The following is a 17,253-nucleotide window of genomic DNA, read 5'->3' as shown; positions in this document are numbered from 1 at the left end:
GTGGTTGTGGAATGCATGGCTGACGCTGCTTTAGACTGTGTGGTTAAAAACGTTCTTGCCTGAATGAGAGATGTCTGTGCAGTTTATTGTGGACAAAGGTATCTGCTTGGTGGTCTCTTGTTTTATGTGTACCTTTTAGGATCCTAAATTTCTGGATGCACCTAGCTTTTGGGGTTTGTGCTGACATGTGCTGCTAGTGTTCTGTGCTGGTTTCTTACTCATTTGGAACATGCTCTTTGCTGTATTATGCTTTAATTGATAGAATTGGAGAACCTCAGTTTTTATTGATAACTTACAGCCTGGACTTTTTGAAATATTATGTATATTTCTCCTCAAGATGGTGTGTTATGTCCTGATTCCTACTCAGGGTTGTTAAAGCTGACACAAGGCATGAACAGCCAGCTCAGTGTTGAACTTCTGCATTGAAGGTACATTGATACCTGCTAGCAGATTACTGACACAACGTGTTTTTCACAGATCACAGATTGTTCTTTCTTTTAAAAATTAATGAGGGCCTGATTTTGGCTTCCACCTGCAGGTCCCAGCTGTACCTGTCCCCTTGTTGTCTAATAGGGTACGACTTTTAAGTTCAGCAAGTTGAGGAGGCTGAGCTGTAACCAAACCAAGAATTTGAAGCCATTAGCTAAAATACTTAATTGTTTCTGCTTGTAACAAGACTGTGGTATATAATGATTATGCACATGATAGTTTTTAATTGAGAACTTAGCAACTTGTTATTGTTTCTGCCTGATTTTTGACATGAAGATCTTTTGATGGGGTTGTGCATAGGTTGTAACTGCCATATTGTCTTTTACTGGCTTTAGAGCTGAATGGATCTTTGTGTCAGTCTTTGGTTTCTTGGTACATTAGCTTTGTTTAAGAAAAATTGACTGCTCCTTCAGTGCAAAAGTCCTGCTGATTTTTAAATAATTTGAGGGCAAGGAGCAGCTAAATCCACTCTTGAGTGGCACCAGGGTTCAACTGATGTGGGCTGTTCCAGGATGTGTCCTTTCTACATAGGTTCAAGCCCTTAAACTGGGACATGCTAGATATCCTTAACAGAGAAGATCACAGAGCAGTCCTCAATAATAATTTGTAAGGTAAATGACTGCTCTAAAGGAGATATTTGTATTTTATGGATGAGTTTTGCTTGGCCAGAATGAAATAATGTTTTAGCCATTTAGAAATAGATACATATTTCCAGCCTGACCTTTATTTTAGTAACTGTAATATACCAGAAGGAAAAAAACACCAAGGTCATACTCGAAAGTTCTGGTGTTCCTTCATTGTGAGTAACACTGATCATTTTTTAGGCAAAATCAGCTGTTACCTAGGTGGCAGCAGTGGTGCTTAGTGTATTGGAAACACCCAATGCTGCCAGTGCCAGCTTTTAAGTGTGGTCTGTAGAGTAAAATGGACAGTGCTGTATCAATTTCACTAACAAGCAAAGACCAGTTTGAAACAAGTTTTGACAGTCCTCGATGTCAGTCCTGGAGAGCCAACATCAGATACTTTATTTCACAGGAAAAAAGAGTTTTTCATGTCACTCACCCAGGGAATATACAGGTCATGTTGCCAGGCAGTGAGAAAAGAAATGAAACAAAACCTGTCATCAGAATCTCTGTAAAGAGATTCTAATTGTATCAATAATGCTTTTAAAAACATGAGTTACTTATTGATTTTTGAAAGCCTATGAACATAACAGCTAACTTTGATTTCTTCTAACACTTCGCTATTGACTCTCAGCTGCAGAAGACTGGAGCAGTTTTGAAGAGTGATGCATATAGAGGAATGCACTGATCCCAGAAATAAAGCAAAAAGGATGAAGTGGAAACAGGGGTGGTTTTTGCTTCCCAGTGCTTTGAAAAGGAATCAGTGTATTTTCAGAATTTTAAGTACAGGGCTTGTGAGGAGAAAAAAAAAAATCTCTACTAAAATAGTCCAAAGGTTGATTTATTGATCAATGTGCTTTACAAGTACTGTGGCCACGTCTGCCAGTGTTCCTCTGTACTGTGCAGAGATTGACCTGTCAATGAAAAAGAGACAGAAACATTTAGTTTGCCCCAAGTCAATCAGTTCATGGCAGAGCAGGAATGGGATTAGTATCTAATTTCAAATCTCTCTATCATGATAGTGTAGACACAAAGGAATTTCGGTGATGTGATGCCTCTGATTTTTAGAACTTTTACCTCATGAAAGGCTGATGCACCTGTTCTGAAGGGGTTTTAGGAAAACGAGTTTTGGCACAAGTCCCTCCATTTGGGCAGAGGAGTGACATCCTGTAGGCTTTAAGTGGCAATTAAGAGCACGAATAGATCGCTGGAAGCAACTGCAGTAAAGTGCTGCCACCTAATTGCTGAACACTTAGGATTCCTAGTAACAAGTAGTCTCTCTCCTATGGACTGCAAAGTAAGTTAGGCTATTTCTTGGAAATACAAAGATGATAAATATCCGCATACTTAATTTCTGTTGGGATCTCTAGTTAATCTTTTCTTTTGGCCATTCTGCCATGTGCTAGATGTTTAGGTTTTCAGGCTGTGATAGGGATGTACTCTTAGGCTGTACTGAGAACCTCAGTGTAGAGAAGGTGTGTTTCTGTTCTTGCTTTCTCATGTAAAGCTTCTTTGCTGAGACCCTTTCTCTGCTGCTGTGTTTACTGTTTAGCCTCACTACATTAATTTTGCCATTAGGAAGAGCTGTTCTAGATGAAATAGTACTGATTTGTATATTTTGAGGTGGATTCATAGATGTTGCCACAAGATTATAGTTTCCTCTAGTAGGAAGAGTGGTGTTAGTTCTGAAAGCATCATGCAGGATTTTAGATGACATTTGAAAACTTTCAGGTTCTGATGGTATTCTTTGTGTTCTAAGTCTTTTAATGATCCAGTTGTCTTCAGAACTGACAAGTTAGTAATTTGAAGATTTGATGCACAGATGTTCTGTTCCTGCTGTGGGTACAGATGATTTTCTTATATTTATTCCTAGTTGCTGTAGTTACTGTCAGTGCAGAAAATTGTAGTGTTCAGTAAGTGATGGGTTTTTTGAAAGCACGCAAGTGTTTTCTTCTGTTTCCACCATGTGCAATCTTGGATATAAACCCTAGTGGAATTTTGTCAGTGCTGGTCTGCAACTTCAAGTTTTTCTTCTAAATCCATTTAGTACCTTCATTCCAGATTTCACACTCTTTCCAATTTCCCCCTTTTTTCCATATCACCAGGCTGCTTTTGTTTGTTGTCTTTTCCACCTATTTTGAGGAGACAGGTGGTAATGTTTTGTCAGACAAGCATGACTCCCAGCTGTGGATTAATTTACTTGCTTAAGTACCAACAGGTGCCTCTGCATTCTCTAGGGGGATACACATTTCCTTTCCTCTGGAATCTTTGTACTTTCCATCAATGCTTGACCCACTGTCCAAATCCCCTGCTAGCAAATTCTGCTGTCTTTCCTTTCAGATGTAATAATTCCCTCAGCCTCAAAGTAATACGCTTTCTGTTGTCTACCTTTTCTTCTTTTCTTTACATGCATCTGCTTAAACAGGGTCATGGTCTGAAATTATTCTTTGATATTTACCATTTCCATGATTCAATTTTTCCTCCAGGTATTTTTGAAACTGGGCTGTTGTACAAATGCTGGCAACAGTAGCTCCTGTACATCAAGTTTGTATTTTTTCTGTTGAGGGTCATACATTAAAAATACAGGTATTTTAAGAACTTCACTGATGCTTTCCTTGTGTTTGTTATCCTAGTCTACCTTAGGTTTGGGTGTTCTCATTAAAGCAAGCCAGATTACCTCACAGTTTATCCGCTTGAGCAAACAAACTATATTTGCATTTCTTTTCTGTTGAGATATGTGGCAGCCTCCAAGTAGCAGAGCCAAAGATCTAAGTTTGAACTGAGTCTCCTGGAAAGGACTCGGGATCTTTTCACGGCTTTTTCAGGAAGATGGCTACTGAGTGTCAAGTCGGCAGGTGGGGGCTTCTCATTCTGATGTCTTTGATCCACAACAATCCTCTCATCAGGAGAGAAATACTTGGGGCTGAGTCACACCTTGGACCAGGTAAGCAGCAGATTCTGTAGGGATCATAGAAGTGCCTGTGGGAGAAGCTGGGTGGAGAGTAATTTCAGACTTTCTCCAAGGCTGTTCTGGTTTCTAGGAAGGAATCAGGTATATCTGCAGTTGTGTGACTGTGGCACAATAAGGAGGCAAGGAGCAGGCAGTGACTCTTTCACCAGCTGCCTCCATGGCCTGGTCTGGACAAAATACATTGTTATGATGGCTAAAAACTTAGATAAGAACCAAGTTGGTGGGAGAAGATTTATTCAGCCACAGTGCCAAGAAAACAGTGCTGAACTTAACTTGACTGGCAATAATAAGGGGCTGAGCAATTACAGATTAATATCGTTCATTGCAGCTTTGGCTGCAAGCTTAAAATTTAATGAACTCATATATGCATTCAACATTTATTAGTTTTCCATAACACCTTTTTAGGAACTTTATAGCTTTTGATTAGCAGACCATTTCAGTAAGTTTAAATGCAGTTCAGCCAAGAATAGGAGTGTTTTTTGGGAGATGATTGGCAGGGAGATGGTCAGATGGTGCAGTCTCTGAAGTACAGATAAATTGGCTGAAGTCCAGGACTATTACCATTTTAAATGTGCGTAATGTGTTGCTCAAGTTAGCAGTAGACCAAAATAAACACTGAGTTTTGGGGTTTTTTTTTTTTTTAATCTACATTTCTCCATTTACTTGAATGAACTAAAGAAGTGAGGTCTTGGAAACTTTGGCCTTTTCCTATAGAGGAGATCAGAGGGAGTCCTCAGTAAAGATTAGGCCTTGCTTAAATAGGGGAAGAGGAAATGTTACCAGGCATCAAGTTTTTTTGTGACATCTTTTACACCCATTCTAAAAATTGGGGGTTTGGGTTGATTGAGCCTGATTTGCTGTTGCAAATACCTTTGCTATGGTATTAATAGCCCCTTCTAAAATATAAATTTAGTTAAGGGTAGTATAAATACAATGGATGTACAGAATAACAATAATAATAAATGGAGTTGCAGCTGATGTTAACTGGAGTTGTATTTGCATGTAGATGACTTTTTCACTAATCTGCCTTTGTTTCTTAACATCTTACAAGCAACTCTTGAATGAGATGACCACTGGTCCATATCCTCTGTCACAATACTGCCAAAACTGGTAGTCAGTTTTGATTAGCCACTAAGAAAGCACATTTCAAATCTTGACTCTCAAAATATTTCAGATGCCCAATTTGGCTCTGAGAGCTTGAAGATGTTAAACTGCTTGTGCAGGTTTAAATCTGCAAAAAAATTTTGTTTGATTTATACCCTGCAACATAAGAACATCCTGATGCAAAGCCCAAATGAATTATTTTCTGCTTAGCAGTCACTGAATCCTTACATTTTCAGTTAAAACATCTTTTCCAAAATACAGTTAACAGCTCAACTTGGGGAAAAATGTAAGAAAAATGCATTTTCAGAAAAATATTTAAATGCTATCTTGCTGGTCTGAGAGTCAACCAACTGTTTTTACAAATCAGAACTGGTTCTTGGGAGCTATAAGGTGTTTTGTATTCATGAGGATAAATATTTTTGTCATATTCTTTTATGATGCCTTAAATGGACAGTAATCTTTATTATGTTTGGTGATGCTGGGATAAGGTAACATAATGTATCATATTTTCTGCCTTTGAGAAAGCTTTTTTAATTGTCAAAACAGACTTTTAGTATTAATCCAGTTAAATAAAATTTAAATTAATGCAGACAGCTTATCATATTAAGTGATTCATATGCAGAGCTTATTATCTGTGTGTAATTTAGTAAAATACAGAAGTTAATATCAAGAGTTTGAGGAAAAAGGAATTAGATCAAGTGTAATTTAAACTGATTGAGATTCATTTAAAAAAGTTTTGAGCAGAGACCTGATTTTTTCACTGTACAGACTTTTCAGCATTATGAAATGTTCTTTTTTAATTCAGCTGATGTGCAGCTAGGTAGCTTAGTTTCCATACTGCCCAAATTTGATCAGTTGTCTCTTGCTTTCAGCAATTTGCTGCAATTCCTCCACAGTTTTCTTCTCTTACAGTAGCTGTCATCCATACAGCTCTTAGTACACAGGAAAGCACAGTATTACTGCTAATCAAGTACTGAATTTTTCCACAGTTTTGTGGGGGGGGCTTTTGGGCTGTTCTGTGTTGTGCTACTCCTGTGTTTTCTGAAATTTTTTTTTAGTTTCAGTAGGCCTAATTCTCTGCTTTATTCTGACAGTGGCACTAAAAATTCATGTTCTTAATAGAGTGTAAAACATTTACCTCCTTAGCAGTACTTGGGTGTAATACTATGGATAAGCCAAGCAAATAATGGTAAAATTGTTGTCTAGTTAGTTTTGTCACTCATTAATTTTTTTGGCAATTGATAGATCAACCACCAAGGAAATGATTAATAATCTAATGAAGAGAATCAAGACCTCTGTAAATTGCATTACATATCTGAAAAGCATTCTTAGTCTTTCAGGTTATAAATAAGTAATATCCTGGTCATTTTGGAGTCATAAAGTTGCTACTGTTCTTTCAGAGTTTTAGGAGTTTTTAATTCCCATTGTTTTCAGTACAGATTATTTTCAGTATATATTTTACTTTAGGAAATATATATTTAGTATATATTTTACTTGAGGAAAATACATTCTTGTCAAACAGTGCTAAAACTGTGCAAGTGAAACACCATTTGCATTCAGTCCACTGTAGGAATTAAGTGGATAAAGCATAACAAGTATGAGCAAGACCTGGAGAAGGGTGTTAAAAGTGATGTGTAAACCTTTTGTGGTGCTATTTCTTAAGTAGTTGAATAATATGGAAAATTGTAGAGGTTTTTATTCATTTAACATGGAAAAGTATAGTTCCTGTTGATTCTAATTGGCAGGCAAGTCTGATGTGTTTGGAAAACTGAGGAAAAGTTAAAAGTTACCGTTTTGAAAGCTGTGGATAGCATATGTAGAACTTGCTATTAGGGAAGAATATACTGACAAATGACATGTTTGTGTTGGCACTCTGAGATAAGTCCTCTGTATCTCTTAAGTGGTCCCTGGCTGGTTGGTGTATTGTGGATGTGGTTGTTTTTTGGAGTCTTGTGTGGTGCAGATTTTCATTACCTTTTTTACATCCTTTAGTTCCTAATCTTGTTTTTGTTTTTATCCAAATTCAATTAAAAGAAAGCTTTCAAACATGTCAAGGTTTATTTTTTCATTTAGTCTAATTAGAATTTTAAAATTTTTGTTGGTCTCTAAGAGAACTGTTCAGTCACAGACTACTTGAAACATATGGAATTGAACAACTGCTATTAGGCATGTTCCATGCAAAATAGAATCTAGAAAATCTTACATGAAAACACACAAAGATTTCCAGGTTTTTATCCATGAGAAACCAGAGATAGAATTCAGTTTCATTTCCACATCTCTAGTAACATTTAATTGCCTACATAAAAGGCAGTCATTATGAGCTTTTGTGTTCAGGAGAAAGGACTAGATCCTTCTGGGATACAATTTATCAAAATTATTTTATTTCTCTGCTTTAAAAAACAACCAGTGCTTTAGAAATGTGTATTTCTCTCTGATGTTTAAGGACATCTATCTAGCTGAGATTTCCACTTGAGAGAGAAGAGTCCTACTCTGAAAGAGCTGCAGACAGCACAGCACACAACAGATGGGAGTGGGGAGCCGTGTGAGGCAGAGACTGCAGCTTTCCTCCAGTGAGGCTCTCTTCCAGCCCCTGGACAGCTCTGTCTATAGGTAATACTCTTATTTACAGTATTCCTTTTCAAAGTATTGAACACAGCTCAAGTATAACAGCCCTCTGAGATGGGCAGCAAGAATTCAATCAACGGACAAATTAATTAGGTTAGTGTGGTCTAACTGAAGTGTAGGTATGACACTGGGGAAAGGAAGCAAACTAGACAGATGGAGGCAGATAAAGGGGGAGAGGGAATAAGATCATCTAAATGATGGAGGATGGTTGGGAGAGGGCTTTGGAATGTTGTTCGAGACTGCTACTTTGGAGATGGATTATTAAATTACATTTGTATTCTGTGGTTGCTGGCATTGAGTTCACACACCTAAATACCGCTGTTTGTTTTGCACCTGTTGTACTTGATGGATCTGTTACTTTGTTCACCTTACAAATTACTGACATTTCAAGCGGCGTGTTTCTTGTAGTAAAGCCGAGTTTGAGATTAGGGGCTAAATAATAAGGTCATGGATCACAACAGTGATGTTGGCTGTCATGTTACCAAAACCCGAGTGCTGTATTTTAATGAACGGTAATCACAGAGAAACAGGGAAGTATATGGTGCATTAGGAGGAGATATGGTTTAAAACAGGAGTGGAAGAGTTGAATAAATTAAATATTGAGAGATTCCCAGTACTTTGTATTTGTAGCTGTTTAATGGCAGCTGATAACAAGGTGATCAGTGCTGCAGCAGAGGGCTGGTTGGCATGCTGTGCATTCAGTCAGCAACAAATGAGCTGGAAAAGATCAATTCTAAGAAGCACAGAGCAGTGTAGCTCAAACATAGAAAATTTAATTAATATCAGTGGCATTTGGCCCAGCATGGGTTAGTGCTTCTTAGTCTTTTACTTTAGATCCTACTTGGATTTGTGTCTTCCTCAGTTTGCTTGTGACATAGCAATAGTGTTGTTGTAATTATAATAAACAACAAGCGAGGAATGATAGTTCTAAAAAACGTAGAAAAAGATGAAAACAGGCAAAATCAATTGAGATGATTTTATGGCAGAAATAAATATGTGAAGGATGAATGAGCTGAGAGCTCAGTTGAGTCAGAACTGTTTGGTCCAGGACCCTCCAAGCTTTTGTGTAAGAGCACAAGTCCCTGATGTGATCTTGTACGGTTGTGTTCTTGTGTTTCCTAGTGGAGTGTTAGTTTGGCATATAGCAGAGCCAAGAGCAGTGTTTACCCCCTGTGACTGTTCTTTACTGCCATTTGAAGCTGTCCCAAATGAACATGCTTTGGAATGGCGTTTCCTGAAGTTTTCAAGACTAATCGTGGAGCGAGCGCCCCTGCAGGCTGTGATGGGAAGCTTTGCTCAGACACCTCTGTTGTAACAATATCAGTACTTCAGTTGTGCCAGCCAACAAGCAGAACAACTTCTGAAATAATGCCATTCTTAAGATACTAAGGTCGTTTATTTACACAGGCTTTTGAGTGACTCCTTAATTCTGATAGTCAACTTCCTTTAGTTTAACTTTGGTTTTGCATTTTATTTTCATTGTGAGCCTGGAAATATTGTCTGAGGAGGTGGGAAGATGAGCAGAGGCAAAACTGGGCAGTATTCCAGTAAATCTTATTGGAATTTTGACATAATCGATGTGTTTCTCCAGTGTGCTAGGATTCTTTGAAATTGGCATTTGCTTCCCTGAAGCTGTTCTGTCAGAAGAGTCTTGATCAACTCTGAGATCTGCAGGACAATGTCAACTTTTCCTGCAAGAGACTTTATTCTGCTTACATGTGCAGCCTGAAAGCCTTGAAAGCAAGCTGCTGTGGAAAGGAGTGAAAATTCAGTTCTTCAGCAAAGAGGAAGGTGTGCGGTGATTTTCTGTGGGGAATGCTGGAAAACTACATACATTTCTGGTCTTTTTTCTTTGCTGCCTTCTTTCCCCTTACAAAGACCTGAATATGAGAACAGAAGTGAGGGATTTCTGGCATAAGAATATTGTCCTGTTCTTCAGTTTACATCTCAAAGCTTATACTTGGGGCCATTACAATTGGATAAATAAAAATCTGTATGTCCCTAGAGAGAAGGTACAGTTAAGTGTGTTTTTATAGAGACAACCTTACAAAAGAGAATAGTAGCCTGGCCAGGGAGAGACAGAAATAATGTATGTAAATGTAGAAAAGAGCTGACAAATGGCATTTCTCAACAAATGGGCTGATTTTGTGATAAAAAGCTCTGAACAGTAACCCCCAAGGAAATCAATTCCCAAATGGCTGTATAATCCTCCGAGACCAGCTCCAGTCCTCCTTTGTCTCTAATTGTATTGACAGCTGGTAGTCCCAACTTTCTGGCAATTTATCTCCCCACTGCATATTTATTGAGAGATTTCTTGTCATAGTATTGACCATACATTAACAAGGAAGTGGTGGATAATAGTAAAATCCCTGTGGTCCTGACAGATGTTTTCTTGGTACGAGAGCTTGTGCTGACAGCATATGCACAACAGAATGAAACTTAACATTTTTTTTGAATCAAAATAAAGCATTAGTTAAATGGAAGAATTGAGTCAATGATGTATATTTAGTTCCAGATTCAAAAACTGATTGTCATGGTAATTTTTTTTTGGAGGCACATGCAAAATTATATGGAGATAAACATGCAAAGTGAAAACAAATGTAAAGTGAATGCTGAGATGATTATGGTGATTTCAGAGTCTTCATAAGAAAATTATTCAGAAGAGAAATTATGGTAAAATAGGACTTACAGATCCAGTTATGTTGTTTGGTGTATGGAAATCTTTACCAGAGTTTTAAGTGGTTTATTCATGGTGTGATCAAAAAGTCCAAATAGATAAACCAACTAAAACCAGCAATGTTTATATTGGATTATTTTATGTGTGTATTAACGTTTTTTCACTTGGTCAGGCTGTCCATTCAACTTTTGGCAGGTACTAGGAACTAATACCCCTTAGCAAAATCAGCCTGGCAGTAGTCCTCTCGCCACTGCAACTAAGGTGCTTTCTAAAGCACTTTGCTTTTTCTTGAATCACCTATGTCCTTTTTGTTGTCTAAAGACCTCCAGGCGAATCAGAGCTCCCTACAGTGACCACAGCATCAGGTCATTCAGATGTTTCCAGCTCAGTTACCTTCAAGTCCCACTGGGAAAACTCATCCCTCAGTTGCTGCACATATTGGGAAATGTTAGAGCCTTATGAGGCTCTTTAACCTTTGTCATTAAAACTCTGCCTTAATGGTGCTTTCTGTGTCTCAGGTTCTCTGGCTGTCAGCTCCCCCTGCTCCCAAGTTCAGCTCATGGTCCGTAAGTTGTTCCGGTTTTACTTGTGGCACAAGCTGTACTGGTTGGCAAGGCTCTCCTCCTGCAGACTTGACTTTGAAACTTCAGCAGTTGAGGAGGTAATGAACCCAGTAATGACAGAGCACATTAGGAGCATTACAGCTAAGTGCTGTCTAAAGCAGAGGAATGCAGTTTTAGTTAAATACTAGCATAGAATTCAAACTGAGCATCCTGCTTCTGATGTTTACCAGCATAGTTAAACAAAGAACAGCAGCAAACTTGCTAACCTATTATGGAGAGCTAGGATGTTGTTAAGATGGAACAGAAACCAGAAACAGAAAGGAGTTATTAGGAAAGGTTTTGCAATGTGGATGTGGTTGGAATGGCCATTCAGATGGAAGAGATTGCCCTAGAGGTTTATCTGCCTCTCTGCCCTGTGGGTTTAATTCAGGACAAGTATCACAAGGAAACGAATCTTTGCATTTTACACAGCCCTAGATAAGAACAGGTTGTGCTTTCTGGTGTGGCTTCCTGCTGAGCTTGGTCTAATACCTCAAAGCATAAGTGGCCTTTTGATGAAATTGCATAAGAATGCAGGAAAAAAAAAAATCCCTGTTGCAAATGAGAGGGTTCTTTTTCTTCAGCTGTGCGTGTTCTCGATGGTTTCAGAGAATAAAGTATTAAGAAGGAGAAGCCTAGGAAGTTCATGAAGCACACAAAGGGCGCAGAGGAGTGAGCACAGGGAGGAATTTGCCAAACAAAGGGAGAATTGAATATAGGTGAAGACAAGAGTCCATCCTGTGGAAGGCTGGGCATGGAATCACTGACTTTGGAAACAAATGTCATTTGTCCTGTGGCCATCTACATTAGCATATGTTTGTTTACCTGTTGATTTCATGAAAACAGTGAAATACTCGGGGCATAACGAGACCCTATCAATAACTGATATCCTGCTTCTACTCTACGTGAATAAATGTGCTTTCTGGACATTACTTCACAAATTTTACTCTCTTGTCATGGCAGCTTGTATTTGTTTGCCTAAGCCAACCTACTACAGGCCTTCCCCATGAGCACCTTTACTCTGTATTTCTCACACATTTATCATTTAGTACATTTTGCCTGTGCTTCAGAAGAAAATCAGATTAGAAGGAGACAAGATGTTCCTAACAGCATCTTTTACTTTGAGAGAGATATTAGCGTTGATTTGATTTTTAGTCTGTTGTGTTTTATGGTCTGCATTTTGATTACAGTTGATTAACTTAAGGGGAGGCTATGAGAGATGAAAGATTAAGTCATTCTATTTTGAGGGAGATAAAGGATGATAGATGACAACAACTGAATAACCCACTTGACCAAGCTAATGTGCTCAGTAATCATTAGTCACCTCTGTGATGCTTGTGGTGCTTTATCATCTACAAATGAGCATTGAAAACCTGATTTATAATAGTTTTTTAAATAAAAGCACTGATCTCTGTCTACTTTGATTTCAAATTACATTTAATTTGATTATTTTGATAACAAGTGGTATTTTGGGGAGTAATAGTGAGTCTCCAAAGCTTTTTAAGTTTAAGGACAAATGCTAAATATTTCAGAAAATGTTGAGCATTTATTTGTGATGTGGTCATTTCTGGTGCTGTCTGTGCAGAATTAGAAATTTGCTGGTGTCAGAATCAAAAGGCTGAGAATTACACAAGGTAAGTACTTGTAATTTTATAATTAAAAGTCAATTTAAGATGACTGCAACTTCTCTGGGTTATGTTGGTCCTGGGGAAAAATCCCCACAGTGAACTTGTCTCGCAAATGCAAATGATTTGTAGCTATGAGATGGTATAACCTGACTTGTTAAGTCCCATGGATGCTGACAAGTAGATGGGGGTTGAGTGTGCTGCTTTTTGAGAGTGCTTTTGGCAATCATCTTCAGGGTTTCTATGTTACAAATAATTTTTTTTTTGCTGTTAATGCTGTTTTTGGTGGGGCTGGTCAGGTTAGAGAGAGCAGGATCAAAGGTTAGCCTTACCTGGGTTATATTTTTAGAATCCAGCTTGGCAGCTTTCCATTGTTCATACTTGTTTGAATATTTAAAGTATATTTAGCATTCCAGTCTTCCTCGGAACAAATAGCAGTTGTTCCTTTAATTGCGTTATTTTTAGAATTACACTGTTGATGTTTTGTGATTTTATTTACTCTGGACTTAGGAATCAACAGCAATTAAAAGTAAAGGTTGTTAATCAAATAATGCTATTTTGGGAGTTTCAGGAGTCTGGCAAATGGCATAAGGTTTCCTTTCAAATGTGAACTAACCTGGGCTATGAAGGAGCCTCTTTAATGGAAAGGGCAGCTTTTGAATGTAGTCCCTAAGGGTAATTATCATTTTCTGGACTCTTATTAGCATGCCAAGTGGCAGAGTTGAATAGCAGTATGAGCCTTGGGAGCCAAGTGAGGGGACAGTAATGCATATATTATTGTAGCTTGTGCAATAATATTTAGCTGTATCAAGGGATACATTGGAAAGACATCTCTGGCTTATCCAGAATAAATCAACCACCCCCAGCAAAAGTTTTCAGGCCTGGATTTTGCTTCTATTGTAACAGAGGATTTGCATTTTCTTATTCTTAAAAGCTTTTTTAGACTCATTAATCTTTTAAAGTAACAGAGATTAAACCATGATTATAAGTTAGTTGTGAGTTTTAATTTACAGTTTACAGATGTATTATATGTCTGGCCTGAAACTTGCAGAAGTAACAGCAGGGAAGGAACAAATTTTCAAGATTAATGCTTTTATTTTACTATGGGATTTATTCAGATCAGCTGTACATTGGATACATTATATTTGTGGGTGTAGTTTATTAGTTTTGATGTATTGTTATAACCATCAAACTTGGTTGAAGACAACAGTATATTTAAAAATTTGAGTGGGATGTTTTTCTTCCTAAAATCAAATGTTTCCTTTTGTTATTTAATTTCAGATATGTTCATGACTCTCTTGTATGTCTTATTCCTTTAGACATTAGTGGATTTTATTGACTCATTCTTCTAGCTATTTGGAAAACCTCCTTTTATGTTGCATAATTTCAAATTTATACAGTAATGGCAACCATATTGCTTGATGTTAAAAGAAAACCAAACCCGGATGAATAGGCGGAGTTTCCCAACATATCTGTATGAATACTTGGAATTTTCAAGCAACTCCTTCACAGTATCTGGAAGAAAAGCCTGAACTTTTGACCCCAAGATCACTCTGGTTTTGCATGAATTTTGTTCCTGCAGATGGGATAATGAAAGGCAAGATGTTAAGAGTTTTTAAAGATTCATTCTCCGCATGTCATGTGCAGATTGAAAACTTGAGCCTGAAGTGTTTATGGATGTTTTTTCTGGTATAATCCTGCAAGTATAAATGTACTGGATTGAGGAAATTTATTAATCAAGTTATTTACAAGCCTTTAAAACATACCTTGAAATCTCTTGAAAAGGATCAAGAGGGACACATCCTTATCACAGGCTTGAATACAGATTTATGGATATACAAGTTCTTCATAAAACTACTCTACCCAGGTTTTGAAGCCCACTCTTCTGCTACTCCTGTTACTCTTACTCTTTCTCCTGGAGTCACAGTTCTGCTCAAGGGTAGGGACAGACTTGGGTACAGTTAGAAATCTATGAAAAGCTTTCACCCTCTGTCTGTTCTGTGTCTTAATTGTGCTCTGTACAGTGCAGATCTAAGAAAAGAAAATGCTGTGTGACAGATGTGATGCTCCTGGGACATCCTGGAGAGGAAATCTCAGGGATGTTATTGGTAGCACACATAGCCAGCTAGAGATGGGGTGGCAACAGCCCAGATGTTGAATTCCAGTGGCTCTCCTTATTTCTCAAGGCTGTGCCATACAGACACACAAATAGCAGGCAGAGAAGCTTTGTCTCCCTGGAACTGTTCTGTTGTAGTCATGTGTTTTGTAGAGGGTCAAAATACTGGGATGGTGGACTTTAATTACATAAAGTGATAGTAAATAGTCAAACTTTCCTGTGTATCAATTGATCAGTGCTCTTTGAAGTTTCGTGGGAAATAGTCCCATATAAACTGTAGGCTGTGTAATTAGGGGAGACGTTCATCTTTGAAAACATGGCAGTAGTTTAACATAAACCAAAACCTGATTGCATGTGTTTTCTTATTTCTGTATGTAATTGTGTAAATGTATTCCTACTTAGCAGTGTAAGTGCACAGCAAAAATTTGGCCGTGACCTGTATTGCTTATTTCTATTTTTATCTACCATGACAAGATGGTCCACTCCAGATGGAAACTGAATAAAGTAGTAGTTAGGGAGGAACAGCAAATCATTATTTCAAGTGATTATTATGGACTTGTGCTAAGTAAGGAGGGTCCTTCTTTAAGGTCAGGCCAGCAAAACTGTTCACAAATACCCTGAGGTAATGCTACCAGTGGAAGTTTTACAAGGAAGGAATTAGTAGCTTAATACAACTTGATACTTCTCTTCTGTAGAATAAAATAGCTAATGGGAAGACAAGTCTCAGGAGTGCATTGTGGTTACACAAGGGAGCATTTCTGTTAAATGTCAAATGAAAGATCGAGTTTTGGTATTTTTGGACTCTTTGCTGTTACATCAGTTTTCTGTCCTTAGAGGAATTGACAATGAGGTGTTGGAGTATGTTGAGCAAGCACTCAAGGAGCTGTTTGCAGATAGGTGAGAATGCCAGTTTGCCTTTCCTTTGCTGTAAGCACGAGGAAGGCTTTGGAGGGCATGGTGGAGAGGTGCCTTTGTGGGTTTGTTCTCGTGTCTGTGTTTTACCCTCAGCTCAAGAAGTTGGGAGTGGTTGGTACTTCTCGAAAAAGTCAGAGTTTTTACTTTCTCAGACTCTCCTAATGCTTTCCTGCATTCACTTTAAAAGCAGTGACATTTCAATTGGAAATCTCCCTGGAAAATTTCTCCACGGTCTGTCAAAATATTTTTCTTTGATGTGACACTCTGTTCCTTTTCTTATTTTTGCTATTACTGCATATAGAACACTAAATTCTTTATCTTCATCTATCTGTGAGTTTTCAGACTCATGTCCTCCCTCTGCTTAGCCATCATTTGCCAAATATGTCCCTGTACTAATGGCTCTGGAGCAGTATTTCATTTCTGTGTGGGCAGACACGGACCATTAGATCATCCTTGAAGTTCAGAGAATGTTTATGACAGTCTGCCATGCCAGATACAGATCTGTATTGGGTGGGCATGCAGTAAGCAGTCTTCTATCCCAAAAATAGGCAAGATTAAAAGGCATATTGTACTGGGAATGCATCTTATTGACAGTTGAAATGAAAACTCTTGGTGCTTTACATGCAAGAATTTCACCTTTAAATGTCCTTGGCTATCTTAGGAGCAAAACTTAAGCCTCATACTGGGCCCAGGGGCAGAGGTGGTTCTAGTTTTCCTTTTTAGCCTCACGCACAGCCTTAGGGTTTTTCTACCCTTTTGCTCCTTTTTCTGGTGTTTGCTTAAAGGTAGATGGTAATGATGTCCAGGAGCAGCGCTTATGTGGGATCGCTTCGTTCTACTTGTGCATCATGTTTTGTGATATTTATGTTTAAAAAAATTAATCTCTTGTTTCATAGAGTTGGACTTAGTAAAGACAGACAAGGATCATCAAAGTCTGGATATTCCATGAATTATTTGATTAAAAAGGGGCTCAAAGGCAATTCTTCTGCTATTAAATCTCATCATGTGTTAAAGCCACAGGGAGGGCCTGAGAGATTAGTAGCATTGGAGAGGGAATGCACAGTTCACCTTCATACATTAGCATCTCATGGCCAGGAATCCAACACGACTATTTAGTATTTTATTCCAAGACTTAAGATAATGAGCTTGCTAATTAATCCAGCTGGAGATGACACTGGTGCATTGTCCTCACCTGAGAATCTGAGGTTCCTAAGTTTTAAGAGACTTAAGTACCTTGTGTGAATACTCTAGTAAAGCGTCTTGTAAAATTCTACTGTTAGTGATCTTGAAAAAAAGTAGAAATAACCAAGCTAATGGCAGTATTAAGATTTTAATACTTAAGATTTGGATCCACAAGGAGGACTTCGAAGAAATGATGAAAAGAACCTCTCAGCTTGGAGAATAAGAAAAATTACTAGAGTGCTACCTTGCAAATAGAAATCAGGAACTCAAAGCTTTGTCTAAAATTTGTAATTTAAATTATTCCTTCCTTTCATGTCCAAATTC

At 38.0% G+C, this 17,253-nt stretch overlaps 1 long non-coding RNA gene across 8 annotated transcripts in view; it reads left to right on the top strand.

The window, feature by feature from the left end:
- Positions 1-527: 527 nt before the first annotated feature.
- Positions 528-17,253, top strand: part of LOC107203569 — a 114,225-nt gene continuing 97,499 nt past the window's right edge. For 2 of the 8 annotated variants that reach the window (XR_004497047.1, XR_004497046.1), the window contains exons 1-4: positions 531-4,056; positions 7,631-7,797; positions 9,404-9,603; positions 11,008-11,150. This is a non-coding gene — a long non-coding RNA (uncharacterized LOC107203569). Of the gene's footprint in view, positions 4,057-7,630; positions 7,798-9,403; positions 9,604-11,007; positions 11,151-17,253 lie in introns of all 8 variants that reach the window. The other 6 variants (XR_001521241.2, XR_004497048.1, XR_004497050.1 and 3 more) reach the window with 5 other exon arrangements.

The sequence above is a fragment of the Parus major genome, chromosome 4, assembly GCF_001522545.3.
Source record: "Parus major isolate Abel chromosome 4, Parus_major1.1, whole genome shotgun sequence".
In the NCBI taxonomy this organism is placed as follows: Eukaryota; Metazoa; Chordata; class Aves; order Passeriformes; family Paridae; genus Parus; species Parus major.
The sequence above is the reverse complement of the archived record's forward strand: the minus strand, read 5'-3'. Positions and strand labels throughout refer to the sequence as shown.